Here is a 22,848-nt window from a genome sequence, read left to right as displayed (position 1 = left end):
GAGGTTGCTTGCCTTGCTCACAACCCCAACCTCATACGCGTCAGCCGCAGTGCAAAGGCTGAGCTAGCCTGTGGTCAGCGCCTTTCTGGCATGTGCAAGGACACTGCGACACAGCCTCTGCCCCCAGAGCAGAACTCTGCAGTGGGATGTTACAAAGCACAGAAACTGGGCTGTCAATACCTGCCACTAACCCCCACAAGAGGCCACCTTCTGTGGCGGTGCAGGCTTTATTTTATTTGTTTTATATATTTGTATTAAGTTTTGTAATGGTTCATTCCAGTGTACCCCCTGTTCTATGTTATGGTACTTCCCTGTTATGTAACCATCCGTTATATGTCAATCATCCCTTCCCCTCACCCAGTGCTGTCAATCCCCTCTCTCTCCCCTTGGGCGCCCTGCCAGTCACTTTGGGGCCCTTCCCTGGTTTCTGGAAAGATCCAGGGAGGGTGTCGAGTGATTGGAGGGAGCCTGGGAAATCCCCCTCCCCCGGTTTCTGATTGGATCCCTGTTTAAAGGTTTACACCCATTGTTACACTCCCTTGTACCCTGATTGGCTGACCCGTTGTCGCCACACCTTAATCCTCCCCCATTCATAAGCTAGTGCACAGATCTGTTCAGGGCTCTCTCTGAGCAGAGGCTGTCTGAGGCAGAGCTCCTTGCTGGACTCTCCTCTAATAAACCATTCTACTACCTCATCAGAGAGTGCCGACTCTTCTTCTGCCGCTGCAGTCGTGATCGTCATCAGGCCCCGTAGCTGGAGTGGGGGAACCGAGACCCCACAGGGAGGAGGTGGCTTGTCCAGCCTGCCACCCCGACCCCATCGCGCGCTAGCCGCAGTGCAAGGCTGAGCTAGCCTGTGGCTGCACTAATCTAGCTTTGAGGGCACTGCGACAACCTTCTATCTTTGCCTTGACTGATGAGGTGAGGGGCTGCCCCATTCACATGTTCACACACCTTCTTACAACTTCTCTTGCAGAATCAGAGTTGAATTTCCCTCAGCAGGAAGTCTAACAGGAACTTCCAAGTGGTTTCTAGTACTGCAAAACATGATCTGCTAGCAAACGTGTGTAAGGGCTATGACTAGGAACAAAATTTAGCATTTAAATTTGAGATAAAACCTAGGATAAATGTCTAATTTTAGATCCTTTCCCATGTAAAGTAAATGAAGTTCTTCTGTTGTTAAAAGGGAAAAAACCTTTTATCAATCAGGTTTTTTTTAATCTTTCATCCAAACTACTTGGATAATATTGTTGTGCAGAAGGAAATTACATAGGAATCTGAACCTTGCAACAGAAAACTGAGAGTAAGTTTTAGAAACTACTTAAGTTTCTCACAACAACAAAAACAGAAACATTTCTAGCTTATTATTATTGGTACTATATACTTATGGTTAGTAGTGTATTCTAAAAATTACCACCTAATTGTAGCATACTGGTTCTGGAAAGAAGCAATAAAAGGAAAAATACACAAGATTTTCCCTATAAAAGAGTAATGTATCTGTTCATTGCCTTTTAAGTACCTTGTTCACATTTCATTCTCCACTAAAAATAAATGAAAGAGAACATATACCACACAAAAGATCTGGCAATACTTATGTATCTGCTACCATCTGCTGACAAACAGCATTATTGACTTTACCTTAGTCAATCTTAAAGAAACAACTCCTATTTCCGCATAGGAAAGTTTCCACTGATGATACAATGTCTGTCAGTAAAAGCTACATGAATTTTTAATTCAGCATGTTATAGCCACAGTAAACCAATAATTTCTTATCTACCTATCTTGTCTGCATTACAGATTCACCACTGACCAGCATATTCCACTCATAGAGCAGTGACTCCATCCTGCATTCATTGAAGCCTTTCAGCTATTGCAGATAGTTCTGAAGTCAATTGCTGAGCAATTACACAAAACTCATTCCTCATTTACAAAACACAACACCATTTAATTTATTATTAGCCATAAAACTTTCTAAATAAGTCACAGAATGGGTCAGGTTGGAAGGGACCACAGTGTGTTATCTGGTTCAACGCCCCACTCAAGCAGTGTCATCCTACAGCACATGGCACAGGATTGTGTCCAGACGGTTCTTGAATACCCCCAGGGATGGAGATCCCACAGCACCTCTGGGCAATCTGTCCCAGTGCTCAGTTGCCTGCACAGTAAAGTTCTTCTTCATGTTCAGGTGGAACTTCCTGTGCATCAGAACTTCCTGTGCATCAGTGTCTGCCCGTTGCCTCTTGTCCTATTGCCTGGCACCACCAAGAAAAGCCTGGTCTGTGGGATCCACAGAGGCCCCCACAGGGAACTGTGCCTTCCCCTGGAGGAAAAGTGAGCTCTGACATAGTGAAGCTTCCCATAGGGAGTCTCCCTGAGACACATGCTCTTTAGTTAGGGAGAGCACATGGTGGTAAAAACCCATGAGCCCTTGCCAGCATGCAGATTCCTTAAACCCCATTGGTTCTTTCTGTACTTTCTTGTTTTCCTGTTCCCCCATTGGTCCATTTTGGTTCCTTTCCCTGACTGGTTGTTTCCCAATTCTTTAACCCCATTGGCCCGAGTGGAAAACCCCATCCCCCTAGTTCCCTATATAACCAGGGCGGTCGGGACCCTCGGGGTTCTTTGGTCGTCGGTTCCTGAGAATAAAGAAGGCTCCGGAGAATCTCCTGACTCCTGCCTCTTCTTTTTTGCGCCCCTTGAAGAGAGCTGCCCTGGAAGAAGCAGCCCAGCTGAGCTGACCCACCAGCTTTGCCTCCACAGGCACTGAGAGCCTTTGGGCTCAGTTGCCCTGGCAACCTTCACAAAAGAGCAAATCACTTAGGTTGCCTGTGCCTCTGGAGCAGAGGGTATGTTGGTAAAGACGACTTGCTGCGAAAGGTTGCAGCATCCTGAAGAGCCTCAGCGGCTGGCCTTCAGTGGTCAGTGGTCGTGGCACCGGTCCATCCTCTTGATACCTCTCTTCATATACTGACAGACATTGATGAGGTCTCCTCTCAGCCATCTCTTCTGGAGGCTGAAAGGCCCAGCTCCCTCAGCCTTTCCTCATGAGAGAGATGTTCCAGTCCCTCAATTATCTTTGTAGCGCTCCATTGGACCCGCTCCAAGTGCTCCACATCTCTCTTGTCCTGAGGAGCCCAGAATTGGACACAGCACTCCAGATATTCCTCACCAGGGCAGAGTAGAAGGATGGGATCATCTCCTGTGACTTGCTGGCAATGCTCTTCCCAAATGCACCCCAGGATACCTTTGACCTTCATGGCCACAAGGACACACTGCTGGCTGATGAGCAGCTTGTTGTCCATCAGGACCTCCAGGTCCTTCTCTAGGGAGCTGCTTCCCAGCAGATCAGCTCCCAGCCCATACAGGTCTATGGAGTTATTCCAGTCTTGTTTTCCAATCTACAATGTGGGGTAAAAATATCTTTTCTCCTCTAGTCTTAATTTTAAGACAATAATGGTAGTAGAAATTGCCACCTTTCTATCACCTTAATTAATTTTACAACACTTCAAGTGAAAGTCTTGGTTAACCTCCAGATAGCATTTTTGTTGGGAAAAAAAAGACTAACAAACTCATAAAGCAAAAATCTAAAAACGACTAAAAAAAAAAAAATCCTCAGTTTCAGAAATCTCATACTAAATTGCAGAAAGGTGACAGTGAAAAGAGACCTGTTGCACTGATGCCCTGTATCTGGCTGTATAGTAAACTAAATTAAAAGAGTATCTGTAATATTTACTTGTACATGCACTTCAAAACATCTGGGGGGGAAAAAAAAAAAGCCAAAGCTTCACATCTGATACACTAAAATGTCAAAAAAAAAATTATGAAAGCAGAACATGGAGGTGTATACTAAAACGCTGTTCGACAAATCTAATCCTTTAGATCAGATTTGGCTTCGTTGTTAGGAATCTGAGTTTGAAATGCTCTTTAATTGGCAAGTCTTAAAAGTACTCAGTTCTTCCAGACCTAGATGCATTTAGTAAATGGAGTTGTAAGTTAGAGGTTTAACCTGCATCTTGTTCCCTTTCCATTGTTATATTTTAATTTCTCTTCAACTTCCAAAGTTAAAAATGTCCTTGAGCTCTCCTGTAGTGGTGAGAACAGGAGGGGGCCCTGCTGCCCCTCGAGGTGGGCAGGGGTCATGCTGGGCATTACTTGGAGAGAAGTGGTTTTTCATTTGACTTAAGTTCCTGCGTGGAGAGCTCAACTGTGGTCACTAGGGCTACTTACGGGTGCTTGTGGAGTGAATGCGGATTGAGATTTGAGTTTCCCGTCTTTAGATTTACATTCGTGTAGGGGCACCTTAAGGAAGTTCAGTTAAGGAAAAGGTCAAATAATTTTGGTTTGTGTTGCCCTGTATTAAGCTTTCTGTTTGGGTAAGGGCACTGTAAACAAAAGCTTTTAGTTGACCTAGTGAGAATGGGTTCGTGTGTTAGCAAATCAAAGCAAGTTAAAGAACAGGAGAGAGGGAAGGTAACCAACATCCCTCCAGGCAGCCCACTTGGGTAAATGTTAGAGCAGTGGGACAATAGGGAAACAACTAAGCCTCTAAGTAAAATAAAAATGATACACTACTGTGTAGAAGTCTGGCCAACTTTAAGTCTACCTGGGGAGTGGCCATGGTGTGGGACCACCGACCCCTGGATGTGTTCACAACTGAATCAGCACTTAAGAGCCCAAGGGGAAATAGAAACAGGACAGATACAGTATGCTGCTTGCTGGTTAAGATCTAATTCCAAAAATGAAAGAGTAAAAATATGCAAGCTTCAGGAACAGAAAAAGAAAAATGTAAAAGAAAAAGAAAAGGATAGCCCTACCTGGGATCCTCTTGATAATTTACCCCCTCCCCGTGTTTATCCCAATATACCCCAGGTTATCCCTCAGAACCCTCAAGTCCCATCTGCTAATCCTTCCCAACTTCCCTGGACTGTAACCCCCACTCCTCCAATTCCTCCCCCCAACCTGCAAGCCCCTCCTGTAAATCTTGCAGTCTCCACAACCTGTAACCTCTGTTCCCTCTCCAATCAGTCCTTCAGTTAGTTTACCCCTAATAAGTACACCTATTACACCCCCTCATTTTAGCACTAACCCCTTCTATACTACAGCAGCACCTCCAGTCTCCTCTAACACCAGTCAGATTTCCTCTCCCTCACCATCTGTGGTCCCAACCCCACCTCCCAGTTGGGGACTTAGTCTATCCAATTCAAACACAGAGCCCTCCCGCAATAGTGATTGTAGCGGTGTGTTTTCAGTTTCGTTGAATTAATTAATGAGTTTATGTTTATTTTAAGGTTCATTGTAAAACAGTTCGTTCCCTGTACCCCCCTTCCTTTCGAATAGTTTCGACTTGTTTACTGTTAAGTAGTCCTGAACCGTTAAGTGTCAATCATCCCTACCCCCTCTACCCCAGTTGTCAATCCCCTCTCTCTCCCCTTGGGCGCCCTGTCCATCACTTTGGGGCCCTTCCCTGGGTTCTGGAAAGATCCAGGGAGGGCGTCCAGTGGTTGGTGGGTGCCCGAGGAGCCCCCTCCCTCCAGTTTGGGATTGGATCACCGTTCTATGGTTAACACCCCTTGTTACACCCCATCGTTTCCCCATTGGTCGACCTGTTGTCACCTCCCCTGAACCCTCCCCTGAATAAAACCCGGTGCACAGCTCAGCTCGGGGCTCTCTGAGTGCAGCTGCCGACCGAGGTTGAGCTTCCTGTTCGTCTCCCTCAATAAACCACCCTGTCGAGCTATCTCAGAGAGTCGACTCTTTTACTGCTGCCGTTGTCGTGACCACACCAAGGCTCTGTCGCCACGTGGGGAAGCAAGAGCCCACTGGAAGGAGATGGCTCGCGCGCCCTGCCACCCTGACCTGCTACGCGTTAGCCGCAGTGAATTATACTGAGCTAGCCTGCGTGCTGCGCCGAGCGCAGAAGCACTGAGACAGCGCGGTTTGGCGTCCAACGTGGGGCCCCTTCGGTGACGGAGCGGACTTCACGGCGTGGACTGGGGCTTGAGAAGAGCCCGAAGAAGTCCCTGGGCGTTGCGCTACCCTCGGTAGAAGCGGTTTACCAACTCGCTCCCGAGGACAAAGAGGAGAACTCCTGCGCACCCTTGGAGCCCTCTTCAGGCAGCAGGCCGGCGACCCTGAGCTTCTCAAGACCCGAGGAGGGGGTAAGTGTCCTCGAGAGGGTACTTACTTGGGAAGGTTTCTCCCCGGAGGGGGAGATTCCGGATTGGGAAGGGATCACTCAAAGCGATTCTGGCTGCGCAGCCCAGGGAATAGGGTTTGCCCTGTTACCCTGTTTGGAAATCCTCCTACGGATCACCTTTAGTTGTTTTTCGTTTAGTATTTTTCTTTATTGCGAATTGATTTTGCGGTTCGGTTTTATTTGTTGCGGTCCCCCGAGGGAGTGAGAGAAGGTCCCCTGCTCGGTTTTAAGGGATTTGCTGTTCGCTTTTAGTTAAGGTTTGTTTCGCTCGGGTGTCAGCCAGGGGCAACGTTTTTGAGAAACATGGGTGCTAAGCTCTCTGTTGCCCAAAAGAGTATGTATCATAGTTTAAAATTTCTTGTTGGAAGTTCCAAGTTAAAGATCTCTAAAAGAGATTTAAAATAGTTTGTCCGCTGGCTTTTCTTGTACTTTCCACAAGCGTCTCCCAACCAGGTCTACTCAGCCCGATTTTGGGGCTTAGTAGTAAGAAAAATGCTTCAATTGGCTGGGTCGGGGAATGAGGAAGCTCAAAAATATTTTAATCTGGTGGCGCAGCTTGGTTCTGCTGTAAAAAATCAAATTGAAGTACAAAAGAAGCCAGACAAGATACAACCGTCCCCCTGTTCTCCTTCCCCTAAGCCTTCCCCGAAACCCCTCCATCCCCAGAAGGGCATTTTGAAAGGAGTGGCAGGTGCTCAGCCTGCCCGCTCAGGCTCCTTCAAAATGCCTGGATCCCCCCGCCTGGGCAGTCTCGGCCGGACTGCCCAGGGTCTCTCAAGTCACCCTGGTGAGGTGGTTCGAGAATCTTCCCCGTCCCCTTCATTCCCAGTTCACAAACCCCGAGTTAGATTTAGTATAGAGGGTGACATCCAGTCCCAAGATGGCTCCCTTGCCTTTACTCCACAAAATGGCGGAGACCACATGGTGCGGTTCTCCCCATCCCCTTCTCCATAACCCTTTTTTTCCCCACGCCCACTCCATCCAACCCCTTCCTATTCATGACCCCTCCCCTTCCCTGCAAAACTCCTCCCCTTTCTCCACCTTCCCCAGTAGCCCCTCCTCCTGCCCCTCCCCAAGCTCCTCCCTGTGAAACCACCTGCAGGAACACCCCGATGACGTCAACATCCGTTTGGACCACTCCCCCTCCCGGAAGACGTGACTCCTGGGCTTCCGGTTCCCACGCTCCCTTTTCCGGTTCCCATGATAAGGAGCCGGAGGGGGTGGAGCCAGGGCCGGAACCCAGGAGTGGGCCTCGATCCTCCCCTGTTCCATCACTTGCCCCTGTTGTATATAAGAATTCCCACGGAGGGCACCACGTGCATCCAATTTACCATCCATTCCCACAGTCTACGATCAAGGACCTGTGCAAAGCCCACAAGGATTACGGGCAGGAAAGTCCCTATTTTAGGGGCCTTCTCCACTCAGATCTTACTGTGGCCGCGGTAACACCAGCGGATCTGAGGCAGCTGTTCTCCTGCCTAATGAACTCTACAGAGTTCCAGCTCTGGGAGTCAGCATGGAGGCGGCTGCTAACAGATGCTTTGCCTGGTCTCCTCGTCAACCCGGAAACCGCGGTCGATGAGGAAGGGAATGCCCTCACCCTCGACCTCCTGATGGGTGAGGGGCGTTGGACTGCACCGGTTGATCAGGCCAATACCATCCCGCCTAAAGCCCTCCAAGTCATCCGGGATCATGCCATTACGGCCTTTTTCGGGATGGCCCCCGATGGCCCTGTAACCCCCTATTCTAAGATCTTGCAGGAGCCAAAGAAGTCTTTCACAGCCTTTGTTGAACAGCTCACCAGAGCCATTGAGCTGCAGGTTCCGGACGTGACGGCAAGACGGGGGATCTTGAGGGAAATGGCATTCACCAATGCCAACCCTGTATCCAGAACAGCTATACTTAGCCTTCCCCTAGATCCCCCTCCAACTATATCCGACATGCTGCGCGTCTGTCAGAACAAGGTTCCCCTGATCCAGGCCAGGGAAGCGGAACAACAGCACTCGAAGACTCCAAAAGTCACGGCCATCAACACTCAGCCATCTACCGGGCCAACCCGGCAGAGGAAACCATATGTTCCAAATCGCCAGCACTGCAACCTCTGCGGGAATGTGGGGCATTGGGCAGCGCAGTGTCACCTGAGAAATGAACTAGACAACATCAAAAACAAAAAAGGGGGAGGTGGGGGAGATGGACACTCAAGTCAAAATACGGATCAAAAAAACTAAAAGGGAAGCGCTGGTCCACCCGGCGCAGGGACAGAAATAGGGTGGACCAGAAGGAGGGGGGAGAGATGGAAACACTGAGCGCCAATGATATGCTGCCCATCCCAGCAAAAAATAAAGACAAAACTTTGCCGGACGTGACGCTACTTACCGACCATGACATTTCAAAACCTATTCTGACAACAGATTCTAGGTATTCACCATACCGATTGCGGCTAACCGAGGGTCTGCGCCTGAGGACTGCCGACTGGACTTTAGCATCGGTCGACACCGAGGAGCAAGGTCCCTGGCCGATCATTGAGGGTGAGTTCATCATAATTGGGGATTGTAAGCACACACCGCAGGAGGTCGAGTTTCTACCAGGAGTTCTCGTCAACAACCCCGGAGATCTCGTCCTCTGGCTGCGTTGTACCCACCCACCAACCGATCTACCTAAAGGCCAAATCATCACCCAGATGATTCCTACTCGAGGGCCAAAGAATACATCTGAAACCCCGATGGTCTGCCCCGTGCAGGCCATCACTGAAGAAAGGCCCCAAGTAGATTGTGAGTTCAGCGTGGGTGGGGAGGCCCTGCAGATCACAGGCCTGTTAGATACGGGGGCATATGTGACGGTCGTGCCCGCAAAAGACTGGCCGTCGCATTGGGCCTTGCAAGACGTGGCAGTGTGGTGGTGTGGGAATTGTTTTTATTAAGTTATTTTTGTAAGATTTTTAAGTTATTTTTATAATGGTTTAGTTCACTGTATACCCCTGTGTTCTGCATTGGTTTTCCCTTCTGCATCGGTTGTTTTGTCTATTGTAAAACCAGACGTCATTCATCCCTTCCCTGCACCTGTCGCTGTCAATCCCCGCCCCCCATCCTCGTGGTCGCCTGCCTGTCACTCAGAGACCCTTCCCTGGCTTCTAGAAAACTCCGGGAGGGGTGCCGAGTGATAGGCTGGGGCCCGGGAGACCCCCTCCCCTCATTTTGTGGTTGGTCCCCAGTTCCATGGTTCACACCCCCGGTTAACCCCCCGATCCCTGTGACTGGCTGACCGGTTGTCGCCACCCCTGTTTCCACCCACCCTTAAAACCTGCCGCACGCCTGGCCGCTCTTCTGGGCGGCGGGCCAGAGAGTGCTGAGCCCCGTGCTGCCTCTCCCCATGAATAAAATCCTGTTTAACTGAGCCCAGAGGAGTCTGCCTTTTGATTGGCTGCCGTGGGTTGCATTTGTCATCTGCTGACCGTCGCTGTGAGGGGAACCAAGATCCCACAGGGAGGAGGTGGCTCGCCTGGCTTGCCACCCCGACCTCATACGTTGCTGCAGTGCACGAGACTGAGCTAGCCCGTGGCCGCGCTGATCAGCGCGAGGAACAGCACCGCGACAGCGGTTTGGTGCCCACTGCGGGGCCACGAGGCGGACCCTGCGGCACGGACTTAGGCTGCAAGAGCCTGAAGAAAAGTCCCTGGACGCCCCGCTACCCTTGGTTGAGCGGCTTCGTAAGATCATGCTCCCAAGGGACGAAGAGGACAGCCTGAAGTGCCCAGCAGGTCCTCTTCAGGCAGCTGATCTTGAGACCCCAGGCTTCATCGCATCCCAGGAGGGGGTAAGCCTTCTTTGTGAGGGGGCTTACTTTCGGAGGGTGCTCCCGGTGTGGAGACCCTAATTTCGGGAGGGATCCTCCAGGAGTGGGGTGGATCCCAGGCTGCGCAGCTCGGGGGGGTGGTGGTTAGCCTCATCCCCCTGCGGGTTACTCTCCTCGGGGTGCTCTTTTGTTCTTTTTCGTTTTGTAAGCTTTAAGTTTCGCGCAGTTGTCTTTTGGGTGGAAGTGTCCACAGGGGTTTTAGACACTGCGATTTTATTTTTCGGTGCGGACCCCCCAGGTTTGGGGTCTAGGTTTTGCCCGGTTTTAGGGGAGTGACCTCCGCGTTCGTTTTCTAAGTTTGCTTTTGTCTGGGTGTCATCGGGTGGGCAGCAGGCAAGGGGGATTTGTTCGGATTGAGGTGTCCCCGAGCCCCTGATTTTGGTTTTTCGGTTTCGGAGAGATGGGCACAAAACTCTCCGCTGCCCAAAAAGGTGTGTATCATAGTTTTAAGTCGGTTGTGGAGCTCGCCCAGTTAAAGGTTTCGAGGGGCGCGCTCAAGGGGTTTGTGAGGTGGCTTTTCCTGCACTTCCCTCATGTGTCCCCAGAGCAAGTGTACAGCCCCAAGTTTTGGACGGTTGTACAAAACAAAATCCATGATCTGGTGCTCCAAGGGGACAAGCAAGCCACAAAATTCTTTAATCTGGCTGTGCAGCTCTCAGCAGCTGCTTCAACTACCACCAAGGGAGTGCAGAAAAAGCCCAGTTTTAGGCAAACCTCCCCCTGTTCTCCCTGTCCCCGTTCCCCTTCCCCTTGTCCCCAGAAGGGAATCTTGAAGGGAGCAGCAGGCAGTCAGCCTGCTGGCTCAGGCTCCCTTAAGATTCCCCGATCCCCCCGCTTAGGCAGTCCTGGCCGGACTGCTCGGGGAGTTTCGGGTGGCCCTGGCCAGGCAGCCCGAGACTTCCATCCTCCCCCATTTTACCCGGTTCAGAAACCCAAAGTTAGATTCAGTTTTACCGAGAACTTGTCACAAAATGGCGTCCCTACCCCATATCCCCAAGATGGAGGAGACCGCATGGCACAGTTCTCCCCATCCCCCTATCCTCCTTCCTTCAATCCCTTTCTTCCTGCCCTTGATGAGCCCAACCCCTTCCTCTCCTCATCCCCTCCTATCCCCCAAAAGACTCCACCCATGCTTCCTCCCTCTTCCAAGACCACTCCCACAGCTCCTCCCAGCTACTCCTCCCACGGGAACGCCCACATGACATCATTGGGTTCCCAAACCACGCCCCCTGCCGGAAGACCTGCCTCCTGGGCTTCTGGTTCCCATGCTCCCCCTGCTGGTTCCCACGCTCCCCCTTCCAGTTCCCACGGTCTGGGCCTGGAGGGGGCAGGGCCAGGGCCTGAGCCTGCAGGGATGCATGAGCCTTCCCCTGTTCCTTCGGTATCCCCAGTCGTTTATAAGGGCTCCTGAGGAGGGCAGCGGGTCCGAGCGATCCATCACCCATTCCCCCAGTCCACCATCCGGGATCTGTGCAAGGCCCATCGAGATTATGGGCGGGACAGCCCCTATTTCAGGGATTGGCTCCGTTCAGATCTCGATGCCGCTGTTGTTATTCCTGCGGACCTGAAGCAGCTGTTCTCCTGCCTGCTTGACTCTACAGAGTTCAAACTGTGGGTAGCGGCATGGAGGCAGCAACTCAGGGAGGCCTTGCCCAGTCTCCTCCGAGACCCGGAGACTGCGGTGGACGACAACGGGAACCCCCTCACTTTAGAACACCTTATCGGTGAGGGGAGATGGGCCGACCCATCGGACCAAACCTCAGATATCCCCATCAAAGCCCTCCAGATTGCCAGGGAGCATGCGGTCTCCGCGTTTTTTGGGATGGTGCCAGACGGCCCGGTTCTACCTTATTACAAGATTGTGCAGGGGATCAAGGAAAGTTTCACCAAGTTCGTCGAGCAGCTCACCCGAGCGATCGAGGTACAAGTGACGGCTGTGGCGGTTAGGGATGGGATCTTGAGGGAGACGGTGTTTGCAAATGCAAATAGCATGTGCCGGAGTGCAATTTTAAGTCTCCCTCTGGACCCCCCTCCAACCCTTCCAGATATGCTCAGGGTGTGCCAGCTGAAGGTCCCCTACCTGCAAGGAAACGACCGGGAAGGGAAATCAATAACACCGAGAGTTTCAGCAGTGTCTGGCACCCAGGGACCGATACGCGGACTGTATGTGCCCCAGAAGAACTGATGTGTTATATGCCGGGAGCCCGGGCACTGGGCGAACACCTGCCCACTGCGGGATGCCGTTGGAGCTTTGAAAAATTAAAGGGGGGAAGGCGGGGGGAGTGGGAACAGGGGAGGGTCGGGAGATAGCTCCCGACAGTTAAACTAAGGGGGGAGCGCAGGTCCGCCCAGCGCGAAGATAGAAATAGGGCGGACCGAGCAGCGGGGGAGGGGGAAGAAACATCTAGCGCCAATGATACGCTGCCTTTCACTGAGACAGACAATAATACCGGACGTGACACACCGAACTTGACATACAATACTGACCATGACCTTTCAAAGCCAATTCTAGTAACATCATCTAGACACGAACCTTATCGGCTGCAGCTCACCGAAGCGCTCCATCTGAGGACAGCAGATTGGACCTTCCTTTCCATAAACACCAAAGAACAAGGAGCCTGGCCAGTCCAAGGAAAGGAGCTTGTCATCATCGGGGACTGTAAGTACACCCCGCAAGAGGTTGAGATTCTTCCAGGGGTTCTCGTCAACGACCCTGGAAATCTCGTCCTCTGGCTACGCTGCACCCATCCACCCACATTTATTCCTAAGGGACAGGTGATCGCACAAATCATCCCTACCCGGGGACCAAACAACACCCCAGTGGCTTGCCCTGTGCAAGCCATCACTGAAGAAAGGCCCCGGGTAGACTGTGAGTTCAGGGTGGGTGGGGAAACCTTAAACATCAGAGGCCTTTGGGACAGAGGGGCGGATGTGACGGTTGTGCCAGCAAAAGATTGGCCGTCACATTGGGCTCTGCAGGACGTGGCTGGACACGTTCAAGGTGTCGGAGGGTTGCAATTGGCGAGACAATCCAGGAGCATAGTGCAAATTAAGGGGCCAAAAGGACAATTGGCTAATATCCGTCCTTTTGTTTTAGATTATAAGGAGCCTCTGCTTGGCAGAGATCTCATGTCACAATGGGGGGTCAAAATCGATATACCCGACCCCTCAGTGGAAATTTCCGCAGCGTCCATTGACGAGCGTCCCACCAAGAAACTTAATTGGCTGACGAACAAACCAGTTTGGGTGGAGCAATGGCCGCTTTCAAAACCAAAATTAAAAGCGCTCGAGGAGCTCGTGAAGGAGCAATTGGCCAAGGGCCACATCGTAGAAACCGACAGCCCTTGGAATTCCCCAGTTTTTGTAATTCAAAAGCCAGGGAAGGACAAGTGGCGGCTCCTTCAGGACCTCCGCCAAATTAACAATGTCATTGAAGACATGGGGTCTCTTCAACCTGGGATGCCTTCCCTGACTATGCTACCCCAAAATTGGCAATTGGCTGTTATAGATAAAAAGGACTGCTTTTTTCAAATTCCTCTGCACCCTGACGATGCCCCACGTTTTGCTTTCTCGGTTCCCACCATCAACCAGGAAGCCCCGAGGAGACGCTATCACTGGCGAGTTCTCCCGCAAGGGATGAAGAACTCACCTGTTATCTGCCAGTGGTATGTGGCCTCCTTGCTGTCCCCTGTCCGCACAGCCGCGGGACAGGCCATCATCTACCACTACATGGATGATGTCCTGGTGTGCGCCCCGAATGATGACGTGCTTTCCCATGTGCTTGGTCTGACAGTCGATGCACTGGTTGCTGCAGGGTTTGAACTACAGGAAGAAAAGGTTCAGCGGATGCCGCCCTGGAAATACCTCGGGCTCGAGATCGGGAAGTGGACCATTGTGCCGCAAAAATTGGCGATTAAAACAAAAGTAAGTTCCCTCGCGGATGTCCATCAACTGTGTGGGGCTTTGAACTGGGTAAGGCCCTGGCTGGGTCTGACCACTAACGACCTAGCCCGCCTTTTCAATTTATTGAAAGGGGGAGAGGAGCTGAGTTTTCCTAGGGTCCTTACCCCTGAGGCGGAGAAGGCACTGGAAAAGGTCCAGGATGCAATGTCAAAGAGGCAAGCTCACCGATTCGACCTGGAGCTTCCTTTCAAATTTATCATCATGGGAAAGTTGCCGCACCTCCATGGGATGATCTTCCAATGGAGGAACATCCCAAAGAAGGACCGAGAAGGGAATGATCCACTCTCAATCATAGAGTGGGTCTTCCTGAGTCATCAACGGTCCAAGAGGATGACCCGGCCACAAGAGTTGGTGGCAGAGCTGATCCGGAAAGCGAGATTCCGGATCAGAGAATTGGCCGGCTGTGACTTCGAATGTATTCACATCCCAACTGGTTTAAGATCGGGCCAAATTTCTAAAGCTATGTTGGAACACTTGCTTCAGGAAAACGAAGCACTCCAATTCGCCCTGGATTCCTTCACTGGGCAAATTTCTATTCATCGGCCTGCCCACAAAATTTTCAATTCGGAAGTTAAATTTGTTTTATCTCTGAAAGAGGTTCGCAGTAGGAGGCCCCTCAAGGCTCTAACCGTTTTTACAGACGCGTCCGGAAGGTCCCACAAGTCAGTTCTGACTTGGAAGGACTCTCAAACTCAGCAGTGGGAGGCTGATATTGCCGAGGTGGAAGGATCACCTCAAGTCGCTGAGTTGGCCGCTGTCGTTAGGGCATTTGAGCGGTTTCCCGAACCCTTTAATCTGGTCACAGACTCCGCCTATGTGGCGGGGGTGGTATCCAGAGGAGATCAGGCGATTTTACAGGAGGTGTCCAACATAGCACTTTATGACTTGCTCTCGAAATTAGTTAGATTGGTCTCCCACCGAGAGCAACCCTATTTTGTGATGCATACGAGATCACACACTGATTTGCCAGGGTTCATCGCAGAGGGGAACAGGAAGGCTGATGCCCTTGCTGCCCCCGCTGAGATGGGCCCCCTGCCAAACATCTTTATGCAGGCGAAACTCAGCCACCAGCTCTTCCACCAAAACGCGCCTGGCCTTGTTCGCCGTTTCCACCTTACACGGGAACAGGCCAGAGCGATCGTGGCCGCGTGTCCATCGTGCTCCCAGCAGGCTGTTCCAACTCTACATGCAGGGGTTAATCCCCGAGGGCTGCGGAGCTGTGAGGTGTGGCAAACAGATGTCACACATTTCCCACAATTCGGATGACAAAAATACATACATGTGTCAGTGGATACCTTTTCTGGAGCCGTGTTCGCCTCTGCCCACACAGGGGAGAAGGCCAGGGATGCCATAAAACACCTCATCCACGCCTTCTCCTTCATGGGCATTCCGAGGGAAATGAAAACCGATAACGGCCCGGCGTATAAATCCAGGGAGCTTCGTAGCTTCCTGCAGCAATGGGGGGTGGAGCACAAGACCGGCATCCCCCACTCCCCCACAGGCCAAGCCATAGTTGAGAGGACCCATGGGACCATCAAGCGTGTGCTGCATCAACAACAGAGGGTCCTCAGGACAGAGTCACCATCGGTCAGGCTGGCCAGAGCTTTGTTTACAATCAACTTCCTGAATTGTTCTTACGAAGGTCTCAATCCGCCCATTGTCCGACACTTCGGTGCGAGCTCACTGTTTGGGGTCAAAGAACGACCGCAGGTCATGGTCAGAGATCCTGGGTCTGGAGGGACAGAAGGGCCACACGATCTGGGGACGTGGGGACGTGGGTACGCCTGCGTGTCCACCCCCATGGGACCAAAATGGATTCCAGCAAAGTGGGTGAGGCCCTATGTTCCCAAAAGCCCAGGATCTGGCAAAACCGGTAGTCCACAAGTCACCATGGCAGCGTGGAGGCGGAAAAGGAAAACATCAAACAAGGAGAGCTGAACATCAGCTCCGGGCAGAGCCATCCCTTTCCCTGCTGTTGTCAAATTTAAGTAACGTATTTGCTTAGTGTCTTTCAGTTTTTCATAACAGCAACCCGAGCCGGATTCCCCGCTCCGAGGAGGTTCCACCTAGCCCTCGGAGCCTTGGCAATGCTCAGCCTTAGTCTCCCAGTCGTCGGATGGCTGGTCCACCAACCGAACAACTACACCGCCATCCGACAAGTGACCAACATCAAAAGGGAGACCAAGGACTGGCTGGGCGGACTGTCTTCTAATTGGGGAATCTCCGGTTGGGCTTCATCTATGATAAAACTGGGTTGCTGTGTTTGTTTGTTTTATTACTTGTTATCCTTGCTTTCAGACTTTTAAAAAGGAAACTTGTATAAGTTAGTTTCCACCCCACACTCCCCACCATAAACCATCTCATCGCCTCACTGGAAGACCGCAGAGAGGAAGAGGAGCTGGATCAGGAGGAGGTGCTGGAGGGGGCCCCTGATGACGAGGAGGGAAGAAATCCGGATGAAGAAGAGCATAGACTGGGGTACCCAACGCAGCATTGTTACCCTGGTTTTTCTGAGTTTTTTATTAGCCTTTTGATTTTCATAAATGGAGTCAGATCTTTTAGTTACTGTAGAATATTAGAGCAGTTTTTCTACCTTTCCCACAGAAGTAATATAAACAAACCCTTTGTTTTTCATTCTTTGTCCTTTGTTTGCATATTTCTAACCTGAAAACAATTGTAACTGACAATTCGTCTGGCCACTGAGGCTGAGGGGTGGAAACCCCAAAAAGCCAATCTTCTGCTAGACCCACAAATGTATAAAAGTAAAAGAATGAAAAACAAAGGGTTTGTTTATATTACTTCTGTGGGAAAGGTAGAAAAACTGCTCTAATATTCTACAGTAACTAAAAGATCTGACTCCATTTATGAAAATCAAAAGGCTAATAAAAAACTCAGAAAAACCAGGGTAACACAGCATCACTGACCTCCCTCCTCCGTTCCAGTCCCACTCCTCTTGAAAAAACAAAAAAGGGGGAGATGTGGTGGTGTGAGAATTGTTTTTATTAAGTTGTTAAGTTATTTTTGTAAGATTTTTAAGTTATTTTTATAATGGTTTAGTTCACTGTATACCCCTGTGTTCTGCATTGGTTTTCCCTTCTGCATCGGTTGTTTTGTCTATTGTAAAACCAGACGTTTTCTGTCATTCATCCCTTCCCTGCACCTGTCGCTGTCAATCCCACCCCCCCCCTCGTGGTCGCCTGTCTGTCACTCAGAGACCCTTCCCTGGCTTCTAGAAAGCTCCGGGAGGGGTGCCGAGTGATAGGCTGGGGCCTGGGAGACCCCCTCCCCTCATTTTGTGGTTGGTCCCCAGTTCCATGGTTCACACCCCCGGTTAACCCCCCGATTCCTGTGACTGGCTGACCGGTTGTCGCCACCCCTGTTTCCACCCACCCTTAAAACCTGCCGCACGCCTGGCCTCGGGGTCTCTTCTGGGCGGCAGGCCAGAGAGTGCTGAGCCCCGTGCTGCCTCTCCCCCTGAATAAAATCCTGTTTAACTGAGCCCAGAGGAGTCTGCCTTTTGATTGGCTGCCATGGGTTGCATTTGTCATCTGCTGACCGTCGCTGTGAGGGGAACCAAGACCCCACAGGGAGGAGGTGGCTCACCTGGCTTGCCACCCCGACCTCATACGTTGCTGCGGTGCACGAGACTGAGCTAGCCCGTGGCCACGCTCATCAGCGCGAGGAACAGCACCGCGACATGGCAGGACACGTGCAAGGTGTAGGTGGTTTACAATTGGCAAAACAATCTACAAGTGTGGTCCAAATTAAGGGGCTGAGAGGGCAACTGGCGAACATACGCCCTTTCGTTTTGAATTACAAGGAGCCCCTGCTTGGGAGAGACCGTATGGCCCAATGGGGGGTCAAAATTGACATTCCCAACCCCTCTCAGGATTTTTCTGCAGCGGTCACTGAGGAGCGCCCTATCCAGAAACTGAATTGGCTAACAGTTTCTCCAGTTTGGGTAGAGCAGTGGCCGCTATCAAAAGAAAAATTGAAGGCGCTCAAGGAGCTCGTGGAGGAGCAGTTAGCAAAAGGACATATAGTTGAGACCAACAGCCCTTGGAACTCCCCAGTTTTTGTAATTAAGAAGCCGGGGAAGGACAAGTGGCGGCTCCTTCACGACCTCAGACAAATTAATAATGTCATCGAGGACATGGGGTCTCCACAACCAGGAATGCCCTCCCCGACCATGCTACCCCAAAATTGGATATTGGCAGTGATTGATATAAAGGATTGCTTTTTTCAAATTCCCTTACACCCTGACGATGCCCCACGTTTTGCATTTTCGGTTCCGACCATCAACCGAATGGCCCCAAGGAAACTATACCACTGGCGAGTCCTCCCGCAAGGGATGAAAAATTCTCCCGTCATCTCCCAGTGGTTTGTAGCTTCCTTGCTGTCCCCCGTTCGCGCAGCCGCGGACAAGGCCATCATCCATCACTATATGGATGATGTGCTTGTGTGTGCCCCGAACGATGACGGTCTGTCCCACGCGCTTGACCTGACAATCACTGCATTGATTGCTGCAGGGTTCGAGCTGCAGGACGAGAAAGTTCAGCGGATGCCACCTTGGCGGTACCTAGGACTTGAGGTCAGCAAGAGGACCATTGTGCCTCAAAAATTGGAAATCAAATCAAAGGTAAGCACCCTCGCAGATCTCCATCAGTTGTGTGGGGCGTTGAATTGGGTAAGGCCCTGGCTAGGCCTGACCACTGAGGACCTAGCCCCCCTTTTCAATTTATTGAAAGGGGGAGAGGAGCTTAGTTCTCCTAGGGCCCTTACCCCGGAAGCGAGGAAAGCCCTGGAGAAGGTGAAGGAATGCATGTCCACCAGGCAAGCCCACAGATGTGATCCGGACTTGCCTTTCAAATTTATTATCATGGGAAGACTGCCACACCTCCATGGGGTGATATTCCAATGGAGAAACATCCCCAAAAAGGATCGAGGCGGAAATGATCCACTCTTAATCATAGAGTGGGTCTTCCTCAGCCATCAAAGATCCAAAAGAATGACCCGGCCACAAGAGTTGGTAGCTGAGTTGATCCGCAAAGCAAGATCGCGGATCAGAGATTTGGCCGGGTGCGACTTCGAATGCATTTACATACCAATTGGACTTTGATCGGGCCAAATTACTAAAGCGATGCTAGAACACTTGCTGCAAGAAAATGAAGCCCTGCAATTTGCCCTAGACTCCTTTACAGGTCAAATTTCAATACATCGGCCTGCCCACAAAATTTTTAATCAGGATGTTTAATTTTTTCTATCATTAAAAAGCGTTCAGAGCAACAGACCCCTCAAGGCCCTGACAGTTTTCACCAGAAGGTCCCACAAGTCAGTTTTGACTTGGAAGGATCCTCAGACTCAGCAGTGGGAGGCAGATATTGATGAGGTGGAAGGTTCCCCTCAAGTTGCTGAGTTGGCCGCTGTCGTTAGGGCTTTTGAGAGGTTTTCTGAACCTTTCAATTTGGTCACTGACTCCGCTTATGTGGCGGGGGTGGTTTCTAGGGCAGAACAAGCCATCTTACAGGAAGTGTCTAACATCGCTCTGTTTGAATTGCTCTCGAAATTAGTAAAGCTTGTCTCCCACCGAGAGCAACCCTTTTATGTAATGCATACGAGGTCGCACACTGAGTTGCCAGGGTTCATTGCGGAGGGAAACAGAAGAGCTGATGCTCTTGCTGCCCCTGTCACAATGGCCCCCTTGCCGAATATTTTCGAGCAAGCGAAACTCAGCCACCAACTCTTCCACCAAAACGCGCCTGGCCTTGTCCGCCGGTTCCACCTCACCCGGGAACAGGCCAAGGCGATTGTGGCCACCTGTCCTTCTTGCTCTAAGCACGCTTTGCCCACCCTAAGCGCAGGAGTAAACCCCAGAGGCTTAAAAAGCTGTGAGGTGTGGCAGACAGATGTCACCCACTTCCCAGAATTCGTCCATTTCAAATTTGTACACGTCTCTGTGGACACCTTCTCCGGTGCAGTCTTCGCCTCCGCCCACACAGGGGAGAAGTCCTCGGATGCAATAAAACACCTCATCCAGGCCTTCTCCTTCATGGGGATCCCGAGGGAGCTTAAGACTGATAATGGTCCAGCGTACCGTTCAAGAGAATTCTGTGGCTTCCTGCAGCAATGGGGGGTGGAGCACAAAACCGGCATCCCCCACTCCCCCACAGGCCAAGCCGTGGTTGAAAGGACCCACAGGGACATCAAACGGGTCCTCCACCAACAACAACGGGTGTTGAAGACAGAACCACCCTTGATCCGGTTAGCCAGGGCACTGTTCACAATTAATTTTTTAAATTGCTCCTTTGAGGTTTTGAACCCTCCAGTCACGCGGCACTTTGGCGCAAACCCCCAGTTTGATGCAAAAGAAAAGCCGCCTGTCATGGTCAGGGATCCCGAGACTGGAAGAACGGAGGGACCTTACGGTTTGGTCACGTGGGGTCGTGGATACGCTTGCGTGTCCGCCCCCACAGGACCCAGATGGATACCAGCTAAGTGGGTAAGGCCCTACGTTCCGAAGGTCTCGGGGTCCCATGGTAAGAAATCCACCCAAGTAGCCGAGGCAGCATGGAGGCGCAGGAGGAAGGAGAATGACTGCTGGGAAGAGCTTCCTTTCCCCCCAGACAAACTTGATCTCAGTTAACGTTTGTCTTTTTAGTTTCTTGCAGTTGAAGATGAGCCCGGCCGGAGCCCAGTTCCCTTCCATCAACTCCTCGGGGCTTGCCTGGTCATGTTTTGCCTCTGTCTCCCGTCGGCTGGATGGATCATCCCGCAGCCACAGGCCAACCTGTGGGCCACGTTGGCCCGATCCATGGGACAAGACCATATCTGTCTCGCGGCTGCTTCAGCAGATGACCCTCTGTCTACTTGTCTTGTCGGGATCCCTTTCAAGCCCGAAGAGTTCCCCTCGGAACTTCATCAGCTATTAAGATCAGCTAACCAGGTCCGGCCCCACCATCAGAATTTAAAAGGCATCATCAGAAATTCCTTTGTGTTGTGGTCCCATTTTCAACAATCCCTTCCCCAAATAGTTTCATACCCTACCGAGTTTGAGCTTTTAGGTTCAGTTAATGCTTCCTTTTGCATTAAGTTTATTTACACCCCTCCCAAGGGGCAGGATCAATTGTATCATCAGATCCGCCCCCATCGCCTTATGCCAGACCAGTGGTGCAAAGACACCGTAGAGGTCGACGTACCCACCACCTCACGTCACAAACCCCTAAAACTCCCGAAAGGAGTTTTCCTTATCTGCGGTGACCGGGCTTGGGCAGGCATCCCTCCTCTCCACACAGGAGGTCCATGTACTTTGGGCCAGTTAAGCTTGTTCACCCCCAATAAAACATCAGTAGCTAATTGGCAGCGCAAAATTTCACGCAATTCGGCCATTCAGAAGAGAGATCTCAGTGCAATCGACCCTAACTGCGACCACGAAATTGTTCATTGGTCTAAACCTAAAGGAGTCGCAGTCACGATTTTTCTACCATGGGTAGCGATTGCGAAAGCACTAGGTGAATTGGCCCACCTAGAATGCTGGGTGGCGAAACAAGCCAACTTAACAACTGACGCCCTCACCAACCTCCTGGGTGAAGAGGAGACCACAAGACAAGCAACTCTTCAAAATCGGGCGGCCATCGACTACCTTCTTCTGCTGCATGGCCACCGATGCGAAGAGTTCAAGGGACTCTGCTGTTTCAATTTGTCCACCAAAGCCGAGAACATCCATTAGCTGTGGACTACTTATTACCAAATGAGGGTGGCATCTGCGGAAAGTTTAATTCATCAGAGTGCTGCCTTGAAATAGATGACAAAAGTGAAGTAATTCAAAATATTTCCAAAGAAATCAGGAAGGTTGCGTACGTCGGCAACCAAGAGTGGACACCTTTGATTAATATGGATTGGTGGGACAATTTCTGGTCTCTGAAAGGAGCCTGGTGGAAAAAGATAGGATTCATAGCTCTAAGTGCGCTTGCAAGCCTCCTTCTTATCCCCTGCATACTCCCCTGCCTAATCTGAACCATAACCTCCACGGTACAGGCAAGCCTCCAAATTTCTGAAATTAATACCAAGAAGACCACAAATATATTAAAGCTAACATCTAACCCAAAGGAACTCAGTACAACAGAATAGATATATAACCAATACCAAGAACTAAAAAGTGTGTATTGCCAAGAATAAGGAATTGATGCGAGCTAAAGCCCGATCAAAGAAAAAGAGGGGGGAATTGAGGTGAATAAAATTCAAAAACTCACGGATTACTTATTGAATGTTGCAGGGACCCATGGTTGTGCCCTATTAGTTGTGTTAAAAATGTTAAAGGTGTTAATGTTCTAAATGGTTTGTACCCCATTTGTACCCCAAACCCCAGTTCTTCACCTTCTGAGTTGTATGTTACATTTTTTCTTCCCCCAAAACCCTAAAATCCCTTACCATCCCTCGGGTTAAGCCTCCGCTGCTCCCCCGCCTGCTCTCTGCCTGCTCCTCTTCCCAATTCCTGTGGATGTCATGCCTGCCTGTCAATCTGCTGCCTCCACCCTTATGGAAATCGCTGAAACTCCCATGAGGCCTTGCTATAGCCGGAAGTATGGTTAACAACAAAAATCCCTAATTAAAACGAACTAATGCAGGACACAGATATATAGAAGACAGAACTGAATCGGCAAAGTATGTCCGGTTGGGTCCCCGCTCCGGGTGGGAGCTAACCTCCAGCTAGCTCGGGTCAACACAGACACAAAGTTTCCAGTTCTTTTTGGCTTCTCGGCTTGGCAGCTGGACCCAAAGGTGACAGTCAACAGCAGCAGAAGAGAAAAGGCTGGCTCTCAGCTTAGCAGGTTAAAGGA

Source organism: Hirundo rustica, chromosome 3, assembly GCF_015227805.2.
Source record: "Hirundo rustica isolate bHirRus1 chromosome 3, bHirRus1.pri.v3, whole genome shotgun sequence".
Taxonomy (NCBI): domain Eukaryota; kingdom Metazoa; phylum Chordata; class Aves; order Passeriformes; family Hirundinidae; genus Hirundo; species Hirundo rustica.
This window is presented reverse-complemented; position numbering follows the sequence as displayed.